The following is a 7,025-nucleotide window of genomic DNA, read 5'->3' as shown; positions in this document are numbered from 1 at the left end:
TGTGGCTGAAGACCGTGAAATGTCGATTCGTCGCCGTTCGCAGCAATTGGGTTTGTGTTATTCGACCACATGGAAGATTTTACGCAAAGATCTTGGTGTAAAACCGTATAAAATACAGCTCGTGCAAGAACTGAAGCCGAACGATCTGCCACAACGTCGAATTTTCAGTGAATGGGCCCTAGAAAAGTTGGCAGAAAATCCGCTTTTTTATCGACAAATTTTGTTCAGCGATGAGGCTCATTTCTGGTTGAATGGCTACGTAAATAAGCAAAATTGCCGCATTTGGGGTGAAGAGCAACCAGAAGCCGTTCAAGAACTGCCCATGCATCCCGAAAAATGCACTGTTTGGTGTGGTTTGTACGCTGGTGGAATCATTGGACCGTATTTTTTCAAAGATGCTGTTGGACGCAACGTTACGGTGAATGGCGATCGCTATCGTTCGATGCTAACAAACTTTTTGTTGCCAAAAATGGAAGAACTGAACTTGGTTGACATGTGGTTTCAACAAGATGGCGCTACATGCCACACAGCTCGCGATTCTATGGCCATTTTGAGGGAAAACTTCGGAGAACAATTCATCTCAAGAAATGGACCCGTAAGTTGGCCACCAAGATCATGCGATTTAACGCCTTTAGACTATTTTTTGTGGGGCTACGTCAAGTCTAAAGTCTACAGAAATAAGCCAGCAACTATTCCAGCTTTGGAAGACAACATTTCCGAAGAAATTCGGGCTATTCCGGCCGAAATGCTCGAAAAAGTTGCCCAAAATTGGACTTTCCGAATGGACCACCTAAGACGCAGCCGCGGTCAACATTTAAATGAAATTATCTTCAAAAAGTAAATGTCATGAACCAATCTAACGTTTCAAATAAAGAACCGATGAGATTTTGCAAATTTTATGTTTTTTTTTTAAAAAAAGTTATCAAGCTCTTAAAAAATCACCCTTTGTTGTCTCGCTTTCTAGTATAAATTGGATGGATCCTATCCCTATATTTTATTTTTGGGAAAATAAGACTTTATCCACAAAAGTTTTAAAAACAATATTATTTTTGTAAAAATTTATTTATGTATTTAATTAATTAATAGTCATATTAAATTGTTATGTTAAAATTTCATAGCGCGCATGTAAATTTCACCACCGCTTCATCCACATACACCATTTTACTCATTGCTGCTTTTGCTAACTTCCAACTGTAATGTTTATATGCCACTCTGTAATCGTTTATTTCATTAACATGCGGAGCACTCTGTTAATGCTTGTAGCACATACAACAACCGCTATGTTCATGGTAAAATATCTCGCAGTGGAGAATTGTTGTAACAGCACACTGTGTTGAAAGATAAACTTGTAGTGTGGTAGATAGGTTTCGCGGAGCATGTCTTTGCTAAGCAAGTTGCCACAAATATGGTGGGGACTTGATTAAAAATATCAGAAAATATCCATAAAGTAATAGCGGGTTTAGACAGCCAAATTAATTGATCAATTAAATTTTTGAGAAACCCGTTTTTGCCTTTTATACTGCTGGCTACTCGATAACCGATCAGCTGTTATACATTTTTGTTCTTGCTTTTCATAAGAAGTTGGTAAGTTTCATCAGCTGATTAATATTTTTAGCAGCGACATCTACCGTAGATTTTTGTATCAAAAAAATCAGCCAATCGTAGACAAAGAACGTATATCGTACGTCTTTGTCTTAGAGTTGCATTTGATTTTCAAGTCGATTAAAATTCAATTAAATATAAATGTAGATTTTATTTTATAGGTTAAATCGATCTTAATAAGCATTTTAATCGATCAGAGGCCGGTTAATTGATCAATTAGCTCCTGTCCAAAAACGCTATAAAATTGATTATAAATTAATTACCAGCATATGTTTGTATTGTAAATAAAATTCAGAAAAAATAATCCAAGGCCTCTAGAAATAATCAAGCAGCATCAACTAAAGATTACCTGTAAAGAAAAGAATAATAAAATATTAAATTAGTATCGATAGAAATATTTAAAATACGAAAAAGTGCTCAAACAAATTGCAGCTATAATAACGTATTACATTATTATTAATGAAGTAAAAGAAAAGCATAACATTTTATTTGATTCAATCTTTCCATTAACTGATTTGGATCGCTCAGTCCTGAATCTGTTAAGTTATTTGTAGAGGTAATAACAATTCTCTTCGAAAAGTAAGAACCGAGGATTGTATTGATTGGAATTTTCTATCCAAGAGCGCAGCTTTATTTATAAATATTTCAATTTTAGTTTAACCGAGAAAAATAACGTAAAAATAAGGATTCCATTTAAAATCGTTCTACAATAGAAGGTTACCGATTTCATTCCAGAACCTCATATTTAACCAATTATGATTTTGAATTTATTCATCTTAGAAATGTCCAGAGCCTGTTTAGTAAATTTCAGCGTAGAAATAAATTTCTTTTTCATGGTTTCCAGCATTATTTTGACATAATTCCAACGAAAATAAGTCTTTATTTTATCAACTACATCCTATTCTCATTGACTCTCATTGGCTCATGTGGATCTCTTCAACTCTCATGTTCTCTCTGACTTTCAGTTGCTTTCAGCGGTTCTTCCTGACACTCGACTACTCTCACTGGATCTGGGTTCTCAGTGGATCTCTTGGGTGTCCTCGGTTCTCTCGGACCTCACTGACCTTACTAACTGATTTGGACTGGTTTCGATTGAATCTTATTGATTCTTTCTTGTTCTAATTAATTGTGACCGGTTCTTTCAGATTTTCAGTTGTGTTCAGCGGTTCCCACTGACAATCGTCTGCTCTTACTGGACCCTGGTGCCCTGTGGCTCTCTTTGCTTTTACCGGTTCTCACTGGATCATACAGACTCTCTCCAAATATCAGCACCAACCGATTTTTGTTCTCATTGAGTTTTACTGACTCTCTCTAGCTCGAATGGAGTGGTTGCCGGTTTTTTTCTAGCTTGGGCTCTGAACTGCTCTCACAGGTTCTCACCTATTCCCATTGACCTAGGTTTACAACGGCTTTCACCGGTCCTCGCCGATTCTTACTGAGCCCATCCGGTTCCTGTATTTATACTCTTATCGGCTTTTAGAAACTCTGTTGTCTTTCCATTGGTTTTCTTTCAAGCTCTCATTGACTTTCAACGGTTCTACCTTTCTCCCACTGACTCTTCCTTACAATCACTGGTGCTGTCCGGTTCTCTTACTGTGGCTCTCAATTTCTTTCATTGCCACTGTACATTTCTCACTAACTCTTCCAGGCTCTCACTGCCTCTCTCCGACTCGCAGTGGATCACTGGGATTCTCTTCAATGCTCATCACTTTCCATCGATCTTCAAAAAGTATGACTGGTTCACTCGATTTCACTGACGTTTACTGGTTTTTTCTGGCTATCTCGGATCCTTACTAACTTCTTAATGAATTACTTGCTCTTTCCGGCTCTACGAGACTCTCATACCATCCTCATTCTGCATTCTAATGGAATTACGATAGTACATTTTAAGCATTATTGGACGCGTTTGTGTGTGCTTCCAACTGGGTTGCATGATACCGCTCTACCATCCATTTGTGATCTATAGGTTATTGCTATCGCGCTGAGGAAGTGCGTTCACAGCAAATTTAAATTGTTTCAAAACATTAATTGCTGTATATTTGTAGGGGTTTGTGTTAATTTGCGTCTACAACACGCACTTAGCTGAGCGCAAACATTAATAATTGTGCGGTAAAATATGATTTCTGAAATACCGACAGCCACAGATACTTGGCTCCTTGCACAGATTCTTCCTTGCAATTAAATTTATGGCTGTATGCACGAGCACGACGATAAACATAATTAATTGGCAATAATGTAATGCTTCGGTGAGTTGCATGGCCACGCGTTTTGGTCAGCAATCGCCACTGACTGCTGAAATGATAAACACGCGCACCCGCACTCGCTCGCTCACTTAATCAGCTACGAAACCCATAATTACGCGAGTGTGTGTGACTGCGCACTTCACACTCTACTACATACCGAATTCCACACAAACATATGCGACTGCCTTGCCATATTTATTGCAGATGCGTTGCATTTAATTGCATCAAATCGTGGAGATTTCCCAAATCATGCCTGCTGCAACTGTTGCAAGGTTTTCAAGACCTAAGTAATGAATTGCAAATCGGTTGTTAACAAAATGCCAAACACGCGAACGCGTAAACACCTCGCGTTTGTTGCTGTGTGCTGCGGGTGTCGGTACAATATTTTGTAATTACGCTCAAATTACAAGCATCTCTCTATGAATAATTAATATTTTTTTTGCTATAGCGCGTTTCATTGAAGTTTTACGAGTTCCATATAGATGAACGTAGCCACGTAGCACGCATGCGCGGTAACAGGTGGTCAGCAAAGCAAATAATATGGAATAAACCTGTCAGCTTACGCAGGGAACGCGATCTTAAATTAATCTTCATGGCGCCAAATTGCAATTTTTTCTACATAATCAGGGAATACTTTTAGTTTTTATAACAGTTATCGTTACCATTAGCAATGCATATCCCGTAAGCAACTTTAAATGATGTCTTTAAACTTATAATCTTGTAGAGAACTCAGATGGCCTTTTTGCATAGATTATTTGTTAACAAGAAGCTGCCGAACGCAGTTTATACTGTGAGGTAATAATACGAGGGCTGCTATATATATTTCTGGCCTAGGCAACACTAAGTGTTGCCAGGTGCAATCTGACATTTCCATTGGAAAGTTTGACATTTTTTAGCATAACATCACTCAGAACGTTTTGTCATTTAATCGTGAATTGTTTTATTTACAGGCAATTAAAAAATTCATCTCGGCCAAAAAATGGAATTAACTCATGAACATTTTCGTGCGATCATTTTTCACAACTTTCGACGTGGATTATCGCGACAAGAGTGCATCGATGAACTAAAATCTTTGTATGGCTATGAAGCACCATCCTATAGCACTGTGAAACACTGGTACAACGAATTCAATCGTGGCCGACACTCGCTCAAAGACGAATTCCGTGAAGGTCGTCCAAAAACAGTCGTTGTGCCAGAAAACATCGATACCGTACGTGAACCGATAATGCAAGACCGTCATGTAACATACCTTTAGATAGAGACATGCCTATGCATTTCTCCCACCAGCATACATTCGATATTGCATGAATACCTGGCCCTAAAAAAGGTTTGTTCTCGTTGGATCCCGCACAATTTGACAATCGCTCAAAAAAAGGTTAAAGAAAAGTGCTTCGAAAATTGGTTTGAGCGCATGCAAAAGAGTATAAATCTTGATGGAGAATATTTTAAAAAACAATAAAACTATTTTCGTTGATAAATATTCCTCTTTTATATATATATAGCAGCCCTCGCAATATATTAAATAAAAGAGCGACTTGGCTCTCACTTACCTGCTGGCATTCATAACTTTGAAGTTGTAGATAATTTCATCTATCTTGGAACCAGTATTAACACCAACAACAATGTCAACCTTGAAATCCAACGCAGAATCACTCTTGCCAACAGGCCGTACTATGGTAGGCATTGAAAAGTAAACTCCTCTCTCGACGTACAAAAACAAAACTCTACAAGTCCTTGTAATTGATACTGAAATAGTACAGCAATAACAGCGACTACGCTGGCTAGGTCATGTTGTTCGAATGGCCGAAAACACTCGATCTTTGAAAGTGTTCGATACAGTACCCGCTGGTGTCTATACAAGTTCCAGTTTCAGTTTCACTTTTTTCCAATAATTATTTTGTCTCTACAGTTTATTCAGAAACTAAATATTTTATGTTTCCTTAAATTTTTGTTTAATTGTGTTTCAGTTTTTGTTTCATAAAAGAATACCTTCCAAAAAGCGAATAAAACGTTTAAACCATTTACACTGATCATAATTTCTCCGTGCCTTGGTCACATCTTGCAGATATTATTTAATGTTCATTTGCACTTGCCGCTGCAACAATCCTGTTATGTCGGTGTCAAAGTCACGATCAACGAAAAGTGATTGACAACGACCAATAAAAACAGCTGACATAGACAGGCAATTTATTGGATTTACATACATATGTATGTTACCAGGGATGCCAATGAAACAAATATGAGAAATAATTCTTTATGAATTAAGAAATGTAAAGGATGTAGGCGAACATTGTATACTCTCGCATTTTATTTATGTGATTTTATTAAGATAACACACAATTTGATCCAAATATTCGGCATAAAGTCCACTGGAATATGGAAAATCATTCCAATCAATCCGATTTCACTCATTCTTTCCACCAACCTACATTATATGCAAGGTTCACTTATTTTGGTTAACATATCTCACATATTAACTGTATATACGGTATAAAGCCCACCGAATCTTTGAAAACTCTAATATTAGGGGCAATAATGACTCGATTTTATGAAATGATTTTAATATTAATGAAGCTAATTTTATTCAAATAAATATAAATATATATGGCAACTCTGCTTTAAATGTTAACAAATTTACGTAACATATGAACCATTCGAAACAAGTTCAAGTGAATTTTTCCAATTTCGCAGACGATGGAAATGACGTCGATAGTTTTGTCTGCATACAACAAAAACAAAATGATTGCTTATGTCAAACCGGTTGCAATATTGGTGATGTATCCCACAAATTATTGATAATGAAGGTGAGTTTTTACGATTTTTTTTAAATAAATTTATGTTTTAATTTTCGATTTTTGTGTGCAAAAAGACACGTGTGTGTGTTTTTTCGTTGTAGGTGCTGTGCGCGGAAGTCACAATTTGTCAGGGTTTTAAACGGCAAACGTAGTTTTTGAATTTCCAAATGTAGTTTTGGTAAAAAATAGGTGTGTTGTTTCGTACTACTACACGCTAACTAACGCACAGTCTACAAGTAAATTAATAATATGTTTGCAGAGTAATATTTCAAGGTTAAAGATAATAATTATTATTTAATTTCGAAATTACATACGGCTGGGCTGAATATATAGTAATTGTGGATAATTACATACAATTTTCTTTCGTTTGTTTTTCCTTTGAAAA

General features: G+C 36.6%; 1 protein-coding gene across 2 annotated transcripts in view; it reads right to left on the bottom strand.

The window, feature by feature from the left end:
• Positions 1 to 7,025, bottom strand: part of Flo-2 (flotillin-2) — a 248,883-nt gene that overhangs the window by 120,088 nt on the left and 121,770 nt on the right. The gene's annotated exons all lie outside the window — the stretch shown is intronic.

Source organism: Zeugodacus cucurbitae, chromosome 5 (genome assembly GCF_028554725.1).
Source record: "Zeugodacus cucurbitae isolate PBARC_wt_2022May chromosome 5, idZeuCucr1.2, whole genome shotgun sequence".
In the NCBI taxonomy this organism is placed as follows: Eukaryota; Metazoa; Arthropoda; class Insecta; order Diptera; family Tephritidae; genus Zeugodacus; species Zeugodacus cucurbitae.
Note: the sequence above shows the minus strand (reverse complement) of the source record. Positions and strands in the feature narration are given on the sequence as shown.